Here is a 20,440-nt window from a genome sequence, read left to right on the forward strand (position 1 = left end):
GGGCGGATCACAAAGTCAGGAGTTTGAGACCAGCCTGGCCAACATAGTGAAACCCCATCTCTACCAAAAATACAAAAAACTAGCCACTGGGAGTGGGCATGGTGGTGGGTGCCTGTAAACCCAGCTACTTGGGAGGCTGAGGCAGGAGAATCGTGTGAACCCGGGAGGCGGAGGTTGCAGTAAGCCAAGATTGTGCTGTTGCACTCCAGCCTGGGTGACAGAGTGAGACTCTGTCTCAAAAAAAAAAAAAAAAAAAAAAAGGAGAAAGAAAGAAAAATAGTAAACTCAAAAAGTGTGGAAGGTGGTAATGAATACAATAGCAGATATTAGTGACGAAGGAAACAGTGCACAATAGAGAAACTCAAGGCCAAAATTGGGTTATTGGAAAAGTATAATAAAATAGATACATTTTAGGCCGGGCGCGGTGGCTCACGCTTGTAATCCCAGCACTTTGGGAGGCCGAGGCGGGCGGATTACGAGATCAGGAGATCGAGACCACGATGAAACCCCGTCTCTACTAAAAATACAAAAAAATTAGCCGGGCGTGGTGGCGGGCGCCTGTAGTCCCAGCTACTTGGAGAGGCTGAGGCGGGAGAATGGCGTGAACCCAGGAGGCGGAGCTTGCAGTGAGCCGAGATTGTGCCACTGCACTCCAGCCTGGGCGACAGAGCGAGACTCCGTCTCAAAAAAAAAAAAAAAAAAAAAAAAAAAGATACATTTTAGAGAAGACTAAGGAGAACAAAAGGGAGAAAGCTCACATAAAAATATTAGAAACAAAAAATTGGACATACTACAGATGTAGCACTGATTGAAAAATAACACAGTCTATTAAACAACTATAACAATACATTTGAATGTAAGCAAATGGGCAATTTCCTAGAAAGCTATACCTTACTAATACTCAAAAAGAAATATAAAACTTGGAGATACACATACACACACACATAATAAATTAAAAGAATGGTTAAAAGTCTGTCTAAAAAAAAAAAGGGCAAAATAATATTGCCCAGATGGCTTTTTACAGGTGGAGTTGTATAAAACATTTCAGAAAACATTTCAAAAACAGCTAATTCCAAGTTTATGCAAACTATTCTGGAGAACAGAAAAAGAAGATTTTCCAGTTCATTTTAACCATCAAGTATAATCTTGGTATTTAAATCACATAGGAGAAAAGTTAGAGATCAATCTCACTAATAAATCAGGATTGAACAGTCTTTTTTTAAAAAGCAAGCTGAACCTAGACATGTTTAAGAAAAGTATGCAGTATAAACCATTTGAGTTTATTTCAGGAATATATTAGAAAATTTGTTAATGCAATTTATCACATTAATAGATAACAGAGACAAAACATATTAGATGTAGACAAACAGATCAAACAATAACAAGGACTCCAAACCTCCTAGAAAACTAGCAATAGTAACAGGAACTTCCTAAACTGAAGATATGTAACAGAAACAGCAAATATGATGCTTAATGGGAAAAGGTTAGATGTATTTCTTCTAAAGACTGGGATAAACCAATGTTGTATCTATCAACATTTCTTTTTTTGGTATGTTAGGCTCCAATCTGTATAAGACACAAAATGCTATAAAAGATATAAGTATTGGTGAAAAGAAACAAAATCGTTATGATTTTTCAGATTCTATTGTTGTTCCATGTAAATTGCAAGAGAAGCTGGAGAAGAGGTAATAAGATTAATAAGAGTTCAGTACAGTGACTGGATATAAGACCAATATGTAAAAATCTTTAGTGCTTTTTATATTAGCCACAAACAGCAAGCATAATATAAAAGTTACAACAACATCTAAATAAAAATGTATTATATTTTATGGAGAAAATTATAAATCTTTACTAAAAACTGAAAGAAGAGACTAATTGTAATAAAAAAGATATGATTATAATGGAAATTTCAAATCATAAATATCCTCATTTTCTAAAAATCAATCAACAAATTCGTATCATTTTCATTCAAGTTCTCAATAGGATTTCTCATGGATCTTGACAAGCTGATTCTAAAGTTTATATGGAAGAACAAGTGACCAAGAATGGCCAGAGCAATTTTGAAAAAGAAAATCAAAATGGGAGACCTAACTTACGAGACATCAAGAATCATTATTTTTTAATTTAAAAACGTGTTATTAATGTAGAGGTGAAAATACGGAACACAATTGTACAGTAAGAAGCTTGTACAAAGACACATATATATGGAAACTGGACATATTAAATAGGTAATGGTGCAGATCAAAAGTGAAAGGAGGGATTACTGAAGAAATGGTTTGGGAACAATTAGTCACCCTGATGAAAAAAAGTGAAATTGGAACCATTTCCTATGACGTGTTCTAAGATCAATTCTATTTGGATTAAAATAGTGAATGTATGCTGGGCTTAAGATCTAAGTCATGGGTTGATAGGTGCAGCAAACTACCATGGCACACGTTTACCTCTATAAAAACCTGCACATCCTGCACATGTACCCCAGAACTTAAAATTTAAAAAAATCTACATAAAAAACAAAACAAAACTGTTTTTAAAAGACAATATTGCATAATATCAGTATGACTTTGGTATACAGAAGGATTTCTTTAGAAAATGAAAGCCAATACTATAAATGAACATATTAATAAGCTACAGTAAATATTTAAATCTCTTTGCATCAAAAGGTACCACTAAGAGAGTTAGAAGTATGTGTCATAGAATGAGAGAAGATTTTTGAAACAAATTAAGATATTAGGTTATTGTGCAGCATACCCAGAGAACTCCTTAAAACAAGAGGATAAATACAAACAATACAGTTTACAGCAAAGAATATGATCAGGCAAATCACTAAAGAGAAAACTTAAGAGACCAGCCAGAATGAAAAATGCTTAATATCAATAATATTCAGGAAAGTGCAAATTATAACTACGGTGAGGTATCATTTAGTACCAGTGAGACAGACAAAATGAAATTTAACGGTTTCAAGTGTTTCAAGGAAGTGGAACTGTGGGCATTCTCCTACACGGCTGGGAGAAGTGTGATTTGATACAATGACTTGGGAGAGCAATTGACAATAGGTGGTAAAGCTGTGCCTACCCTATGACCTATGTATTAAAGTGTTCATTAAAGCATGGCTTGTAACGGTGAAAACATTGGATACAACATAAATGTCCATTAAAAGGAGAAAGGATAAATCAATTCCAGTATATTCATATGGCAGAATCCTTTATAGCAGCTAAAATTAATGAACTAGAGATAAGTGTAGCCATATAAACAAATCACAAAAACATAAAGCTTAGTGAAGAAAGCAAATTGCAAAAAGAAAAAAATACTGTGTTAGTTCGGGTCCTCTATAATGCAGGTACCAAGACAAGAGTAGATTTGCAAGAGATTTACTGGGGGGGCGGGGTCAAGGAAATGCCTATGAGGGGAAGAGAACAGAAGGCAAGGAGACCTCGCAGAACGTGATGCATGGCTGACCTCTGTGGGTCAGACTGATAGTTTGGGAACCAAATTTATTCATGAAAGGAATCCTGTATGTTGTAGGATGGGCCTTCATTAGTAACCTTTTGTCCTTAGTTATTGGCTAGGAGCAGCCTGTGGGAAGCATAGCACAAGGCAGGAGTGAAGCCAGAGAACAGCAACTATGGCAGTCAGGCAGTTATGCTCACTAGAGCCGGTGACCCCATGGCCACCACAAGGACCTATGGAACAACGCTGATTATACAAAGCTAAAACCCACGATATAGTTCTAAGTATTGTTTGTGGATACATACCTATACAGGAGAAACAACAGAACATTTCTTGGAATAAAGGCGAAATTCAGAATAATGGTTGACAACGGGGCCTGGGGAAGAGAAGAATGAAACCAGTCAAGGATGCACAAGAGCTTTATCTTATAAATTTCTATTTTTAAAAACCTAGATTTTTAAGTCATAATCAGCATAATTGTGATTATGCTGATATTACTACATTAAAGTAAGTTTTATTATCCTAATATATCCTAATAATAGTAATTTTATAATGACATCATTTTATAATAATTTTAATAATTAAAATTAAATAATTTTTTAAAAAGCAATGTACTGGGTTACAAAAAATGGTTCGGGAATCTCGTAATGGAAAAGTAGATGTCCAAGATATATGTATACAACTTTTTTAGAATGACAACAATAATCTGTATGTATACCGTTTTTTTTGAATGACAATAATCTGTATGACAACTGGAAATGCCCCAAAGCACAGACAGGACTCTTCACGTATCATTGGGAAGGAAAAACAATGCCATGACTGTTATTTTTCTGTCATTGTTTCATTGGATAATTTGGTTGCTGCCGTTAGCATTTTACAGAGATAGTTAAGAGTTTAGTCTCATTAGTAATAGAAAGAATTTAATTTGTAAATCCCATTGCTTAGGTATCTAAACTTCAGCCCATTATATTATAGGCAATATAGGGTATTATATATTGCAGTGGGAGTAATAGAGGAAATCCTTTATTATGTGCCAGGGACTGCCGTAAACACTTTACATTTCCTAACTCATTTATTCCTCCCAACTACCTTATGAATTAAATCATATCCTAATTCTACATTCTCATTTTATGTGTTTTCAGTTGTTAGATGGAGTGTTCTGTAAATGCCAATTCAGCCAAGTTGTTTGGTAGTGTTATTACATGTCTTTGAAAATAAAGACACAAAGAGTTTAAGAAAGTTGCCCAAGTTTGTACAGCTAGCAGACCCCTTACAGTGGTTTCAAGGTCTTGTATGATCCTGTCCCCTGCCTACCTCAACTTAATATCATGTCACCTACCTCCTATATAAACGCTCCAGTGACACAAGCCTTTTTCAGTTCCAGAAACATATCAAGCTCTTTTTTTTTTTTCTGAGACAGAGTCTTGCTCTGTCGCCCAGGCTGGAGTGCAGTGGTGCGAACTCGGCGCACTGCAAGCTCTGCCTCGCACGTTCACACCATTCTCCTGCCTCAGCCTCCTGAGTAGCTGGGACTACAGGCGCCCGCCACCACGCCTAGCTAATTTTTTGTATTTTTAGTAGAGATGGGGTTTCACCGTGCTAGCCAGGGTGGTCTCAGTCTCCTGACCTCGTGATCTGCCCGCCTCAGCCTCCCAAAGTGCTGGGATTACAGGTGTGAGCTACTGCATCCGGCCAAGCTCCTTTTTTTTTATTATTATTATTATACTTTAAGTTCTGGGGTACATGTGCAGAACATGCAGTTTTGTTACATAGGTATATATGTGCCATGGTGATTTGCTGCACCCATCAACCTGTCACCTACATTAGCTATTTCTCCTAATGCTATCCCTCCCCTAGGCCCTCACCCCACAACAGGCCCCCGTGTGTGTGTGTGTGTGATGTTCCCCTCCCTGTGTCCATGTGTTCTCATTGTTCAACTCTCACTTATGAGTGAGAACATGCGGTGTTTGGTTTTCTGTTCTTGTGTTAGTTTGCTGAGAATGATGGTTTCCGGCTTCATCCATGCCCCTGCAAAGGATGTAGGGATAATATCTCTACAAGGAGAACTACAAAACACTGCTCAAAGAAATCAGAGATGATACAAATGGAAAAACATTCTATGCTCTTGAATAGGAAGAATCAATATTGTTAAAATGACCATACTGCCCAAAGCAATTTATAGAGTCGATGCTATTCCTATCAAACTACCAATGACATTCTTCACAGAATTAGAAAAACCTATCTTAAAATTCACATGGAACCAAAAAAAAAAGAGCCTGAATAGCCAAGACAATTTTAAGGAAAAAGAAGCTATCCGGAACTATCCTTTTTTATGGCTGCATAGTATTCCTTGGTATGAAAAAAAAAAGCTCATCCTCACTGGTCATTGGAGAAATGCAAATCAAAACTACAATGAGATACCATCTCCTGCTAGTTAGAATGGCGATCATTAAAAAGTCAAGAAACAACAGATGCTGGAGAGGATGTGGAGAAATGGAAACGCTTTTACACTGTTGATGGGAGTGTAAACCATTGTGGAAGACAGTGTGGTGATTCCGCAAGGATCTAGAACCAAAAATACCATGTGACCCAGCAATCCCATTACTGGACATTCTACTCTAAAGACATGCACACATATGTTTATTGCAGCACTGTTCACAATAGCAAAGACTTGGAACCAACCCAAATGCCCATCAATGATAGACTGGATAATGAAAATGTGGTACACATATCAAGATCTTTCTTATCTCATGGTGTTCACACATGATAATTCCCTGACCTGGAATGGTATTTTTTCACTGATCACTTTGATAAAGTTTGTGTTCAATATCTTCTTCTTATTGAGTTGTAAGAATTTTTCATATTTTATGTACCAGTCCTTCTCATTTTTGGAACAATATATTTTGAAGAGCAAAGTTTTTAATATCTGTAAACGTATGTCGGTTGTAGGAGTTATATCTAGAATTCATCAAAGAAGATATACAGGTGGCAAAGAAGAACATGAAAAGATGGTCAGAATCATTTGTCATTATAGAAATGCAGTCAAAAAGCATATTTAGATATTAGCATACTCCCACTAGTATAGAATCCCTTTTGATGTATCCTTTGCTTTGTGGGTTATTCAGAAAACTGCTCTTTTGTTTATAAAAATTGAAGTTTTCTAAATGTATTTTTGTTTCAGATTTTTAATTTAATTGTACTATATAGTTCAAGAACATATTTTGTATGATTTGAATTATTTCAGATTGACTTATTTTAGAATTCAGAATATAGTTGATCATGGTAAATGTTACGTGTGCATCGAAAATTATGTGTTTTTAGTTGTTAGAGTGTTCTGTAAGTGCCAATTAGGTCAAGTTGTTTGACAGTGTTATTCAAATCTTTTACTCTTTAATGATTTGCTGCCTATATATTCTATTAATAATTGAGAAGAGTATTGAAATATCCCACTATAATTATGGATTTGACTGTTTCACCTTAGAGTTCTATCTGTTTTTGCATCATGAGCATTGAAGCTCTGTTATTAGAGGCATAAACCTTTAGGATTGCTATGTCTTCTCAGTGAATTGGCCTCTTTGTCATTATGAAATGACACTCTTTATATTTAATTATATTCTTTTTATTAGTATTAGCATGGTTTATCTTTTTCCACCTTTTTTCTTCTAACGTGTTTGTTTCTTGCAGAAAGCATAGTTTGCTCTTTCTTAAAAAAATCTAATCCGACAATCTCTATTCTTTAAGATGTTTAGATCACTTACATTTAATGTGATTATTGATATGGTTGAGCTTAAGTCATTGTATTACTTATTTGCTTCTATTTCCCCCATCTGTTCTTTGTTCTCTTTTTCCATTTTTTCTGCTTTGTTTTGAATTAATTAAATTTTGTATTACCCATTTTATCCTTTGTTAGTTTATTTAGGTGTTGCTTTAGAGTTTATAACATATATCTTTAACTTACTACAATGTATTTTCAAGTAATATAGCAATTTATATATAGCATAAGAACCTTATAAACTGTACTTTCATTTCTTCCTCCCAGTCTTTGTGTGACATTTGTCATGAATATTTCACACAACCCTTTATATGTCACAAACATATGTCACAAACCCTTTATACATTATTGTCACAAACCCTTTATACATATGTCACAAACCCTTTATACATTATTATTTTCCTTTAATTAGTTAATTTATAGAGCTTTTTTAAATCTGAAAAAATTTGTTAATATTTACCCACGTTTTTACTAATTTCAGTGCTCTTCATGCCTTCATGTTGACATAGGTTTTTGGTGACATTTTCTTTCTGCTTCAGGACTTTAAAAAATCATATTTTTGTAGTACAGGTCTCCTGGTGATGGATTTTTTAGCTTTCATATCTATAAATTATCTTTATTTTTCCATCATTTATGAAACATATTTTTGGGGGGAACAATGTACAGGTGTCTTTTTAAAATTATAGTAATGTAAAGGTGTTGTTTTGCTCTCTAATTATGGGCTATGCTTTCCTGCTCCGTTGTATGCCTGTTAATTTTTTGATTGGATGATGGGCATAGTGAATTTTACCTTGTTAAGTGCTGGGATATTTTTGTAATCCTACAAATATTCTTGAGTTTTGTTCTGAGGTGTAGTTAATTGACCATAAAATAGTTTGGTCCCTTGAAGACTTTCTGTTAAGTTTTGTGAGGCAGGACCAGAGCAGAGCAGCCTTTGTTCTAGAACTAATTTTGTTTCATTACTGAGCTAATACCCTTTTGAATACTCTTCTCCATGCCTGGTTGGTTACAATTTTTTTCTTTTACTTTATGGCTTATGAGAACTAAAAATATTTCTGGATCTGTGTGTCCTGTGGAGTTGGCAGCCTCTGCCTCTTTTAGGTGTTTCTCTTTTTTTGAGGCAGAATTTTTATTGAAATATTTCTCCTGTTATATACATATTTTTAACTTTTATTTTAAGTTCAGGAGTACAAGTGTAGGTTTGTTACATAGGTAAACTGTGTCATGGAAGTTTGTTGTACAAATTATTTCATCACCCAGGTATTAAGCCTACTATCCATTAGTTATTTTTCCTGATCCTCTCCCTCCTCCTTCTCTCCGCCCTCTGAAAAGCCCCAGAGTGTCTCTTCCCATCTTTGTGTTCATGTGTTCTCATCATTTATCTCCCATTTATGAGAATATATGGTATTTGATTTTCTGTTCCTGTGTTAGTTTGCTAAGAATAATGGCCTCCAGCTCCATCATGTCCCTGCAAAGGACATGATCTAGATCCTTTTCATGGCTGCATAGCATTCTGTGGTGTATATGTACCACATTTTCTTTATTCAGTCTATCATTGATGAATATTTAGGTTGATTCCATGTCTTTGCTATTGTAAACAGTGCTGCAATGAACACATGAGTGCATGTGTCTTTATAATAGAATGATTTGTATTCCTTTGGGTATATACCCAGTAATGGGATTGCTGGGTTGAACTGTATTTCTGTCTTTAGGACTTTGATGAATGACCACATTGTCTTCCACCCACAGTATATAAGTGGTCCTTTTTCCCTATAACCTCACCAGCATCTGTTATTTTTTGACTTTTTAATAATAGCCATTTTGACTGGTATGAGATGGTAACTCATTGTGGCTTTGATTTGCATTTCTCTAATAATCACTGATACTGAGGGTTTTATCATATGATTGTTGGACACATGTCTGTGTTCTTTGAAAAGGCGTTTGTTCATGTCCTTTGCCCACTTTTCAATGGGGTTGTTTGCTTTTCTCTTCCTGCAAATTTTTTTAAGTCTTTGTATATACTGGATTTAGACCTTTGTCAGATGTATAGTTTGCAAAAATTTTCTACCATTCTGTAGATTGTCTGTTTCCTTTGTTGATAGTTTCTTTTGCTATGAAGAAGCTCTTTAGTTTAATTAGATCTCATTTCTCAATTTTTGCTTTTGTTACAGTTGCTTTTGGTGTCTTTGTCATGAAATCTTTGTCTGTGCCTATGTCCTGGATGGTATTGCCTAGGTAGCTTATCTTTCAGGGTTTTTATAGGTTTTGTGTTTTACATTTAAATCTTTAATCCATCATTTGTTAATGTTTGTACATGGTATAAGGATGGGGTCCAGTTTCAGTCTTCTGCATATGGCTAGCCAGTTATCCCAGCACCATTTATTGAGTACAGGATGGTCTCCCCATTACTTGTTTTTGTCAGGTTTGTCGAAGATCAGATAGTTGTAGGTGTGTGGTCTTATTTCTGGGTTCTCTCTTTTCCATTGGCCTACGTGTCTGTTTTTGTACCAGTACAATGCTGTTTTGGTTACTGTAGCCAGTATAGTTTTGAGTCAGGTAGTATGATGCCTCCAGTTCTTTTCTTTTCCCTTAAAATTGTCTTGGCTATTCAGGCTTTTTTTTTTTTTTTTTTTTTTTGGTTCCATGTGAATTTTAAGATAGGTTTTTCTAATTCTGTGAAGAATGTCATCGGTAGTTTGATAGGAATAGCATTGACTCTATAAATTGCTTTGGGCAGTATGGTTATTTTAACAATATTGATTCTTCCTGTTCATAAGCATGGAATGTTTTTCCATTTGTATCGTCTCTGATTTCTTTGAGCAGTGTTTTGTAGTTCTCCTTGTAGAGATCTTTTTCCTAGTTTGCTGTATTCCCATGTATTTTATTCTTTTTGTGACAACTGTGAATGGGAGTATATTCCTGATTTGGCTCTCAGCTCTCAGTTGTTAGCATATAGGAATGCTACTGACTTTTGCACAATGATTTTGTATCCTGAGACTTTGCTAAGTTGTTTATCAGCTTAAGAAGGTTTTGGACTATGATAATGGGTTTTCTAAATATAGGATTATGTTGTCAGCAAACAATGATAGTTTGACTTCCTCTCTTGCTATTTGGATGCCCTTTATTTCTTTCTTTTGCCTGTTGCCCTGGTCAGGACTTCCAGTACTATATTGAATAGAACTGGTGAGAGAGGGGATTCTTGTCCTGGTGCTGGATTTCAAGGGGAATGATTCCAGCTTTTGTCCATTCAGTACGACGTTGCCTGTGGGGGTTGTCATATGTGGCTCTTATTATTTTGAGATATGTTCCTTCAATACCTAGTTTATTGAGAATTTTTAACATGAATGGATGTTGAATTTTATCAAAAGCTTTTTTCTACATGTATGGAGATAATCATGTCTTTAGTTCTGTTTGGGTGTCTCTTTAGCTGGCCCTGAGTAACTTCCTCAAGTGTATGTGCTGGTTAGTGCTCCGATGAAGCCTTGGGGGAGCCTTCTGCAAGTCTCTGAAGCTCTCCCCATGTGCAGCTCTCTCCTCTATGGTGCTCTGCTCCATGAACTCTAGCTTTTTTGGCCTCTTCAATCTCCTAACTCTCTATCCTCATCTCAGTAGGATCACTGGGCCCTTACCTGGTTTTCCCTTTCCTGTATTGAGGCCTGAAAACTCTCTCAAGGCAGTAAGCTGGCAATAACCTTGTTTATTTCCCTCTTTCAGGGATCACTTTCCTGTGCTGCCTCAGGTTTAATATCTAAAAAATATTTTGCTATTTTCCTTCAGAGTCCTCACATAATTTGAAAGTTTATAATCATTATGGGTTTATCTGTTCAGAGTCTATCTCTTCTACTAAACAGTAAGCCCAGAGTAGGAAGTCATCTGTCAGATTCACTTTTGTAACCTTAGTACCCAATACAGTGCTTGGCACTTGGTATAATTCTAAGTATTTTTTGAACACCTAATTGCTTGTCATACAAGGACAACGTATCTTTTGGTATTATGTCAGTATATTCTTCTGTGTCAGTGTATTCTTCTTTGTATTTATTTTTAAATTATCTTGTTGGAATATTGCTGGAATAAAAGTAATATTAGAAGTACAGGTCAGTTAACTCAAAAGTATTTTTATATACTTAGTTAACAAAGAGCAATATTTACTGAAGTAGGGATATGAACTTTTCCAACATGATGTATTGCAACTTGTTTGCATTTCTACCTATCATCACAGTTGTGTGTGTGTGTGTGTGTGTGTGTGTATAGAGCGTGGCTCATTTAGACTTACTTGATATAATCAAACCTAGTCCCCAGCTGTTTGTCACAGATATAACCACAATTATGAATAGTTTGTAGATATCCAGATTTTATCTATTATTTTATATGTAAAATTTCATTTTATACTTTTCAAAACTGTATTGCTATAGTACATATTTATGTCTCATAACTGGTATAATTGTTATTTTATTAATATGAAATATTTCTCTGTGCATCTTTTAGTACTTTTTTTTGCCTTAATTCAATGTTGACTCATATTTGTATTGCTAAAGAAATATTTTGTGAGGAGTTAATTACCTGTTTTTATATTTTTTATTTTTGCCATCCCTTCATTTACAAACTTCCTGCACCTTTAGTTTTTTTAATCCACCTAATAGGTGATTTTAATCCTTTTAATTTCATCATGATTCCTGATATTTTTGGATTTGTTCTTGTCATCTAATTTTTTATTTTTCAATTTTCTCTGCTTTATTAATAAACTGTTGCTGTATATGTAATTACTCCCAAACTTAGTGGTTTAGAACAACAATATTCCCTTGATTATCTCTCATATTTTCTACATACCAGGAGTTCAGATTGGGCAGAGAAAAGCTTTTCTTTGTTCCATGATGTTTTAGTTCTCAGCTGGAAGACCCAAAGGCTAAAAGCTGGAATCATTTGAAAGCTCATTCACTCATATGTCTGGTAGCTGATGCTAATGTTGGCTGAGGATCTAGCTGGGGCTGTTTGCTTCAATCATGGTCTCCACATGGTCTCTCTGTGTGGCTTGGGGTTCCTTACAATATGGTGACTGGGTTCAAAGGACCAGCATACTAAGAGGGAGAGCCAAGTAGAAACTATTTTTGTTTTATAACCTGGACTCAGAAGTCATGTACATGATATCAACCAAATGCTATTAGTTGAGGCATTTGTATAGTTCTGTGCAGGTTCAGATTCAGGGAACATAGACCTCATCCCTCAATTTAAATGTGTCAACAACATAGTTTAAGAAGAACATATAGGACGTTTATATAAAAGTGTGATCACCTTTGGAAAATGCAATCTACCACATCTGGTTTATGATTTTACTTAAAAAAAAACTTGTTTAATTGATACAATTTGCTTTGTTCCATTTTCCTGTATTACTGACTTCAAAGTTATTAATTTTTTTAGCCTACCAATGATTGCTTTTAAATTTTAATATACTTTCATGTATAATATATCTACATGTAAACTTTTATTTTGCTAACAAAGTTTAGAGTTTATTTATATATAGTTCTAGCAAATAAGGCAAAAAGTAGCCTACTTTTACTTCTCTCCACCAGTCTCACTCAGCCAAAATTTGTATTGCAAGTAGCTGAAATTTTAGCTGTTTGTTATTAAAATCAGTTTTTTTTTTTTAAGTAACCAGCATTGACCTTATTTTCTAATTTCCTTTTGCTTCCTGAGAGGCAATAGAGTGAAATACTTAATTTCACCAAGGGATCAGAAAGCCTAAGTTGGCTAGAATTTTAGCTCTACCATTTAACAGTTGTGTGAGTTTGGACAAATTACTTGTCTGAGTTCAAGCACTTTGTCTTTAAAATAGGAGAAGTTCTAAAATATTACTTTCCTCATAAGTAGAAAAAAAAATGAGATGGTATACACAAAGCACTTAGCACAATGCCTGATACTTAGTGAACTTTCAATATTGTTTAAAATACTATCAGTTGTTTGTAAATATTTAAATATAAAAACTTTTATTCTATTTTATTATGAATATCTTCTTCTAGAGAACCGTCTGATTCTTCCAATTTTTCTTTAATTACTCTTGTCTTTCTCTCTGGGTATTACATGAAAAATACATTAGGTACATGGTATGGGTTTGTTGTGTAAGCACTAACATTTCTAAATATCAATTCATATTTTGATACTCCTATGCCAGTTAAATGAGGATATTCTCCATGCAAGTAGAAAGGAATTTTTTTAACAAAAAAACATGAGATTGAATCTGACATTGATAATCTGAACCCATAGCCATCATATATCCTTGCTACAAGACTAAGCTATCTTGACTGACCAATGTGTCCTTGTTTTAACCTAAATAGAACATTATATGTAGGAATGAGGAAATAGGCTGTGAATTGGTGATGTTTGAGTCCTGTCACTTGGCTATGTCTTAGGGAAAGTAATTAGTACCAAGATGGCTTATCTGTAGAAGGTCTCTGTCTTGGTTGGCTGATCCCATGGAGCTATTCAAGCCATGTAAGGACTTGATTGCTTAAACCAACAGATTAGCCATGGGGTATAAATGTAGTCTCAGTGGAGCATGTGGCTTGGGAAAGAGAGACAAAGTACATGTGCCTCTCTAATCTATAACCTTGTGTTTCTAGAGGAAGAAATTATGACTGGCAAACACATGCTAGGATTTTAAAAAATATCTGGGAACCATTATGGGTATATATGGTCATGTATCACATAGTGACATTGCTGTCAGTAACAGACCACATTGATGACAGTGGTTCCATAAAATTAGAATGGAGCTGAGAACTCTTATTCTGATTTGAAAAACTCTAGTGAAAAGCTGCGGGGGTGGAAAATAGCAATATTGATGATCCTGACCATGTGTAGATCTAGGCTCATATGTGTGTTTGCATCTTAGTTTTAAACAAAAATTCTAAAAAGTAAAAATAAATCAAGAATTTCAAAAATAGAAAAAAGTTGATAGAATAAGAATGTAAAGAACAAAAATATTTTGGTACAACCGCACAATGTGTTCTTGTTTAAAGCTAAATGTTATTACAAAGCAGTCAAAAGATTTCAAAAAATTAAAAAGTTTACAAAGTAAAAATGTTACCCATACGCTAAGGTTAATTTATTATTGAATAAAGAAAAATATTTTTCAGTAAGTTCAGTGTATCCTAAATAAACAGTGTTTATAAAGTCTCCAGTAGTGTACACTAATGGCCTTCACATTCACTCACTATTCACTCACTGATTCACCCAGAGCAACTTCCATCCTGCAAGCTTCATTCATTGTAAGTGCCCTATAAAAGTGCACGTTTTTTTACTCTTTTATACCTTATTTTCTTTTAAAAATATACATTTTTTTTCTTTTTTGGATACAGGGTCTTCGTATGTTGCCCAGGCTGTTCTCTAACTCCAGGGCTCAAACAAGCCACCTGCCTCAGACTCCCCAGTAGCAGGGACTACAGTCACACACCACCATGCCAGACATTTAATATATTTTTACTGTACCTTTTTAATGTTTAGATATGTTTATATACAGAAATATTTACCATTGTGTTGTAATTGCCTGCAATATTGAGTACAGTAACATGCTATGCAGGTTTGTAATCTAGGAGCAATAGGCTATACCATCTAGGTTTGTGTAAGTACATTCTGTGTTGTTCACGCAGCAACAAAATTGCCTAATGGCCATTTATCAGAATGTATATCCATCATTAAGCAAGGCATGACTATTTTATAAATTATTATTCATGGTTGTATTTGTTCTCTGACAATGTGATAAAAAATCATAATATTTTAATCAAAATAGAAAATAAAAGTGGGAAATCCTACAAGGAATCTGGCATAGCTCAAATAATGATGACATTTATCTCAACAAAATCCCTGTTAGGGTTTTTGATCTCCCTCTGGAATGAATTTGTGTACTTATGTTGACATTTGCTAAGGTTAGCATAGCATGGTACACCAGTTATGAATTTCATTCAACTGTGAGCAGTGGGCTTTAAAAATAATGATTTGTAATACTAGGAATTTTATTTTTCTAGCATAAAATAGGTTTAGTAGTCATTAATGGTATGGTGGTTCCTCTATGTCCTCAGAATACTGTCTCTTATCTGTCCCTTCAGTCTCAAGATAGATGATTTGTGCTGATTTTATATCTGAATTTCACCTAAGAAAAAGGTTTTGGGCACTGGAAATGGACATTCACTAAGGCAGCTGGACATGTTTTGAAGAGTTTAACTAAAAGTCTCCCCAGCAACCTCTGCTTGTGTCTTATTGGCCAGAATCCTGTCACATGGCCATTGCTATCTGCAAGACAGTCTGGGAAATGTAGTTTCGTCTTCTTTACCCCCACCCCTCCTTTTAAATCTATCTAGACATCTATGACTCCTGACAAAATTTGGGTTCAATTAGTCAGGAAGAAGAGAGAATGGATTTGGGTAGGTAACTAGCAATCTCCATCATATTTAGTCAATTACAAAAACAAAATGAAACAAAACAAAACTTTAATCATTCTACAGTTTAGCCATCATTAGTTTTGATTTCTTTCTTAGTGATTGTGATTATCTGATATGAATAATATATAAATATAAATAATATTAAAATAGAACTTTTTTCTCTCCCTGAATTCTTTTTAACTATCAGTGTCCAAGAACCTCAGCCCTTTTCTTCCTATTCTACTCTCATAATCTTTCCTCTTACTGGCATCTCTACTGACCACTCAATCCGTCACCTAGTTGGGAACCTTTGGATAAAGTTGGGTAACGATTGCCAGAGGTTCAAGTTTAGAAGAATCAGAAATGTTGTAAGGTACAGTGATGACTCAGTTATAGATAATAGCATATGTGCCAGATGGCAACGGGTAAAAACTAAGGATTTGGGGGGTACATCAGTATGCTGCCTTGGTAGTGGCAATCATAGTACAGATACACCAAGGCAAAGTGGCATGATGATTCATCATTATATCTCTGGGAATAAATTTTTGGACTATTATATAGATGACTTTTGTATCTGAGTAGCAAATCTTCAGACATGTTTTCATTTTGCAAAATAACTTATGGGCCAAGTCAAATTGTCCCCTCTAGGTAGTGGCACCAGTCTGAATGGTCATGGCAGGGACAGATGTTTGCATTCGGGGAAATGAGAACTACATTAGCAACTCTACTTGTGTGTGGATTTGGAAGGGTTTATATGCACCCTGAGAAGACTGCCTGGATCATCTGGATGAAAGAGTCATTGGTTCCTTGAGACATATGGGAAAAGAGGAAGACACAATACAATACACACACCTGATACACACACACACACACACAATAAGTCTCTTAGGACAAAACCCATTGCTTGTGATAATCTACTCTGAAGAAGTTTCTGGTACAAAGAACAAGAATAGTATAGTGGTTAAACATGTGACACCTTGATTAAGACTGTCTGAGTATGAACCCTGACTCCAAAACCTACTTGCCGTGTCTTTGGGGGAAAATTATTTAACTTTTCTGTACCCCACCTTTCTCATCATTAAAATGGAAATAATATTAGCTACCTCATAGGCCTCTTGTGGGGTAAGAAAGGTAAACCACTTATAATAGAGTTATGCATGTCCTAGGTACTCAATAACTATTAGTAATGATTCTTAACACTTGAAAGTCTGAGTGGTGATGTGGAGAGTGAGTGCAGAGTGGTTGAGGCATGTTCTCATATTTGTGATTATTTTTTGCTTATTTATTTCTCAGTATGTCCTTAAAGAGAGCTGGTGGGTATACGAGTTATTGGAGGAGATGGTCTAATGCAATTGAAAGGCATAGCTTAAGGCTTTCAGAGGTCTGGATATGGGCTTTAGGAAGTCACCTTATCTTTTACAGCCTGAGTTTCGTTTTTTCCCGACACAAATATTAATCCTCATTCTTCCTACCCCACGAGATTTTCATAAGATGGAATGCTTTATAAATTATAAAGTGCTATAGCTGTTTCACATTCTTTTTGGGTGCAGCTGTGTATAAATTATAAATAAAAAGCAGCTGTGAAAATATAAGGAATTATTACTGTTGTATATTCTGGATGTGCCATTCTGATATATGTATCCACTTAATAATGGTGTGTGTGTGTGTGTGTGTGTGTGTGCTGGTGAGGGAGGCACCTAGCTCCAAATATATGTTTGTGAGAATGAAATGCACGTACATTGAAAAATGTAATGCTTTATGACAAGTTGATTGTCTCCTCGAAGAAAAAGGAAAACTTTTCAGTTGTCCTGAATACCAAATTGTCTGACAGTTAGATTCCTCTAGAACATCCAAGCACAAAACCATTTATCAGTCAGTCTTGAGAGACAGTGACCAATATGAGTGTGTAGATTGCTTGGAAGAGCAGTTCTATGAACACTGAATGGTCTTGGGAAAATCTTTTTAGGTTTATAGGAATTATCATTTAAACTGAAATGCCCTTTCCAGGTAAACTGGAGGTAACCTTGTCATGGTGCTACAACCTTGACTGTTTTGGGACTATATTCGAGTTGTCTTCCCTTGTGTTTTGGGTTTAAGAGGTAAAGAGGCATTGACCTATCTTACTTGGTTTGGTTTGATGACAGATGGAATTGTTTCATTATTTTCTTAGTGAATCTCATATTCTCAGACTCTGCAAAGCCTGCCTTGTCTGGTCCTTGCTTCCTTTTCCAGGCTTATCTCTATGCTAGCAATTTGCACCCCAACCATTCTGAACAATTTGCGGTTCCCTGAACAATTATGTTCTCTTCCCTCTTTGAACACGCTGTTTCTGTGCCTGGAATATTCATGCCTTAAAGCCTATCTCTTCACTCCCCTCCAACAAGTCTCCTCTAGCTCCCTAAGGTAGGATCACCAGTCCCTCTATGTAGACTCCCAAGGTGGCCATTATGAGGTAAGTGACACAATTTGGGTCATAATTTTTTGTTTACCTGTTTGTCTCTTTTAGTAAGCTAGGAGCAACTTGAAGGCAGGGAATTGGGTAAACTGAATTTCAGTTTTAACTGTGCTGTGGTCTATATGACCTTTTTCAAGACTGCCTCTTTCAGGTGTATTTTCTTCATTTAGGGTAACCTTGCAGAATATAATAAAGATAAGAAAGAGATAAAAAGTTAAAAGTAAATTGAAAGCAAAATGAACATAAATATAAAAGTATTTTTAAACAAAAGTGCTACGGAAATAAGGCATTCACAATCTTTAATATATTTTTGACATAAAAATTATACATTCGTATTCCACCCCAGGAAATACAAGAGGTTTGGAGGCCAGGCGTTCTGTTGAAATAGAAGAGATTTTAGATTCCTCAGAGATCAGGAATGAAACCAACCACATGCTTCTGGATCTTGGATTTAGTTAGCTGAACTCAGCATAGCTTCCATGGTAAATACCCTAATAAATGTGGCAGGCACTGAGTTACTCTGTTCAAAAATTGTGGTGCCTGTTTTGGGAGAATCACTCTAATTAGGAACTCAGAAATAGCTTTGATGCAGTAAGTATTGTGATAATGAAGTCTTGTTTGTGAAAACATTTTGTTGAAGTTTGAGAGTGTTTTCAAAATAACATCCCTTTTTGTAGTCTGTATCAGTCGAGAATTAAAACAAAAGAGTACGGTAGATGAGAAACTGCCTTAAATTATCACCTGTATTAGTCATAACACTGATAATGGAGAGTGTGGTTTATAACTACAGTCATGTGCTGCTTAACAACAGGGAAACACCGTGAGAAATGCATCATTAGGTGGTTGCATCATTGTGTGAACATCATAGAGTGTACTTATACATACCTACATGGTACAGTCTACTACACACCTAGGCCATACGGTACAGCCTATTGCTCCTAAGCTACAAACCTGTACAGCATGTTACTGCACTGAATACTGTAGGCAATTTTAACACCATAGTAAATATTTGTATATTTAAGCATACAAAGGGTACAGTATAAATATGGTATAATCTTATGGGGACACTGTTATATATGTGGTCTGTCACTGACTGAAATGTTGTTATTCAGTGCGTGGGTGAGAGACAAGTGAGCTTCCTAATACTGAACTACAGAATCACTCAGATGTCTGACCTAGTCACAGGTAGAGATGGGCCCTGTGAAACTAGCAAAAACATTGACATTCTGCTTGGGATGGATGACACTTTATGTCACAGAGAAGAGGAAGATGAAAGTTTACATATATCCAGATAATTTTCCCCAACTCATTAATCAGATTAAGTGGCTTTACTTCTAGAGAAGACTGATTCAGACATAGGTTGATGCCAGGAGTTTTTTTGATGGTCAAATTTTCTCTTTATGTGGGAACAAACAAACTAACTAAACAGGAGTAGGAAAGAAGCATTACCTACTTAACATGAATCTATCAGCCAGTTTGTGACACCTGGAGTAGATGTCCAATTTTTACCATTTCTAAAGAATCGTTCATCCTGAGTGATTAGTTTACCATGAGCTGCCTTGTGATTCCATCACCTATCTTGGATCTCAAGATTGTGAAAGGAAAGGAAAATCTTATGCAATAGGAATGAAGAGGCTCTTGCTGCTGCCCCTGGGCTCAGTTTTCCATAATAGAAGACTAAGCTCATAATTGCTAAAGCCATCTGATGATTGGTAATACTATGCATTGACTTTGACCCATAAACTTTGCATACCACACAGCAATCCAGAGATCATTGGCATTATTCTTATTTTTCTTCTAGGCAGGAACCAAGGATCAGAGAAGTAAAGCAACTTGCTCAAAATCATAAAGACAGTAAGTGGGATTCAAAGTCAGGCTGGTCTAAGTCTAAAGTTCATTCTGTTTCCTCTTTACTGTAAAAATGAAACAAAATAAAATCAGAAAAAAGAGAACTTGGGTTCTTCTTACATCTGTTCTCTGACCCTGGATGGTTACGAATAGTGTGATTCCATTTAAAGCCAAGTAGACTTACAGTTTTATTCTTGGGTCCCATTTTAATTCCCTGGAAGTGTGTTGGTTTCTGCATCCATCTACTCTTGTATACATTTGTTTATAGGTAGTGTAGATGGCTTATAGAAGTTTAAACCTCTATATACCTCAGTAGGGACTGCTTTACCCATTATCCACTGACTTAGAAAAAATCTTTTCCAAGGAGTAGGATGTATATTACTTGTGACAGGAGAAAATTAAGGTGGTACATGGACAACATTTTAATCAAAGTGGTTATTTTAATGTGTTAGAAGAGGATTAACTTCAACATCTATTCATAGATTTCACTTAACACAAGACCAAAGTACA

The sequence above is a fragment of the Symphalangus syndactylus genome, chromosome 6 (assembly GCF_028878055.3).
Source record: "Symphalangus syndactylus isolate Jambi chromosome 6, NHGRI_mSymSyn1-v2.1_pri, whole genome shotgun sequence".
NCBI lineage: Eukaryota > Metazoa > Chordata > Mammalia > Primates > Hylobatidae > Symphalangus > Symphalangus syndactylus.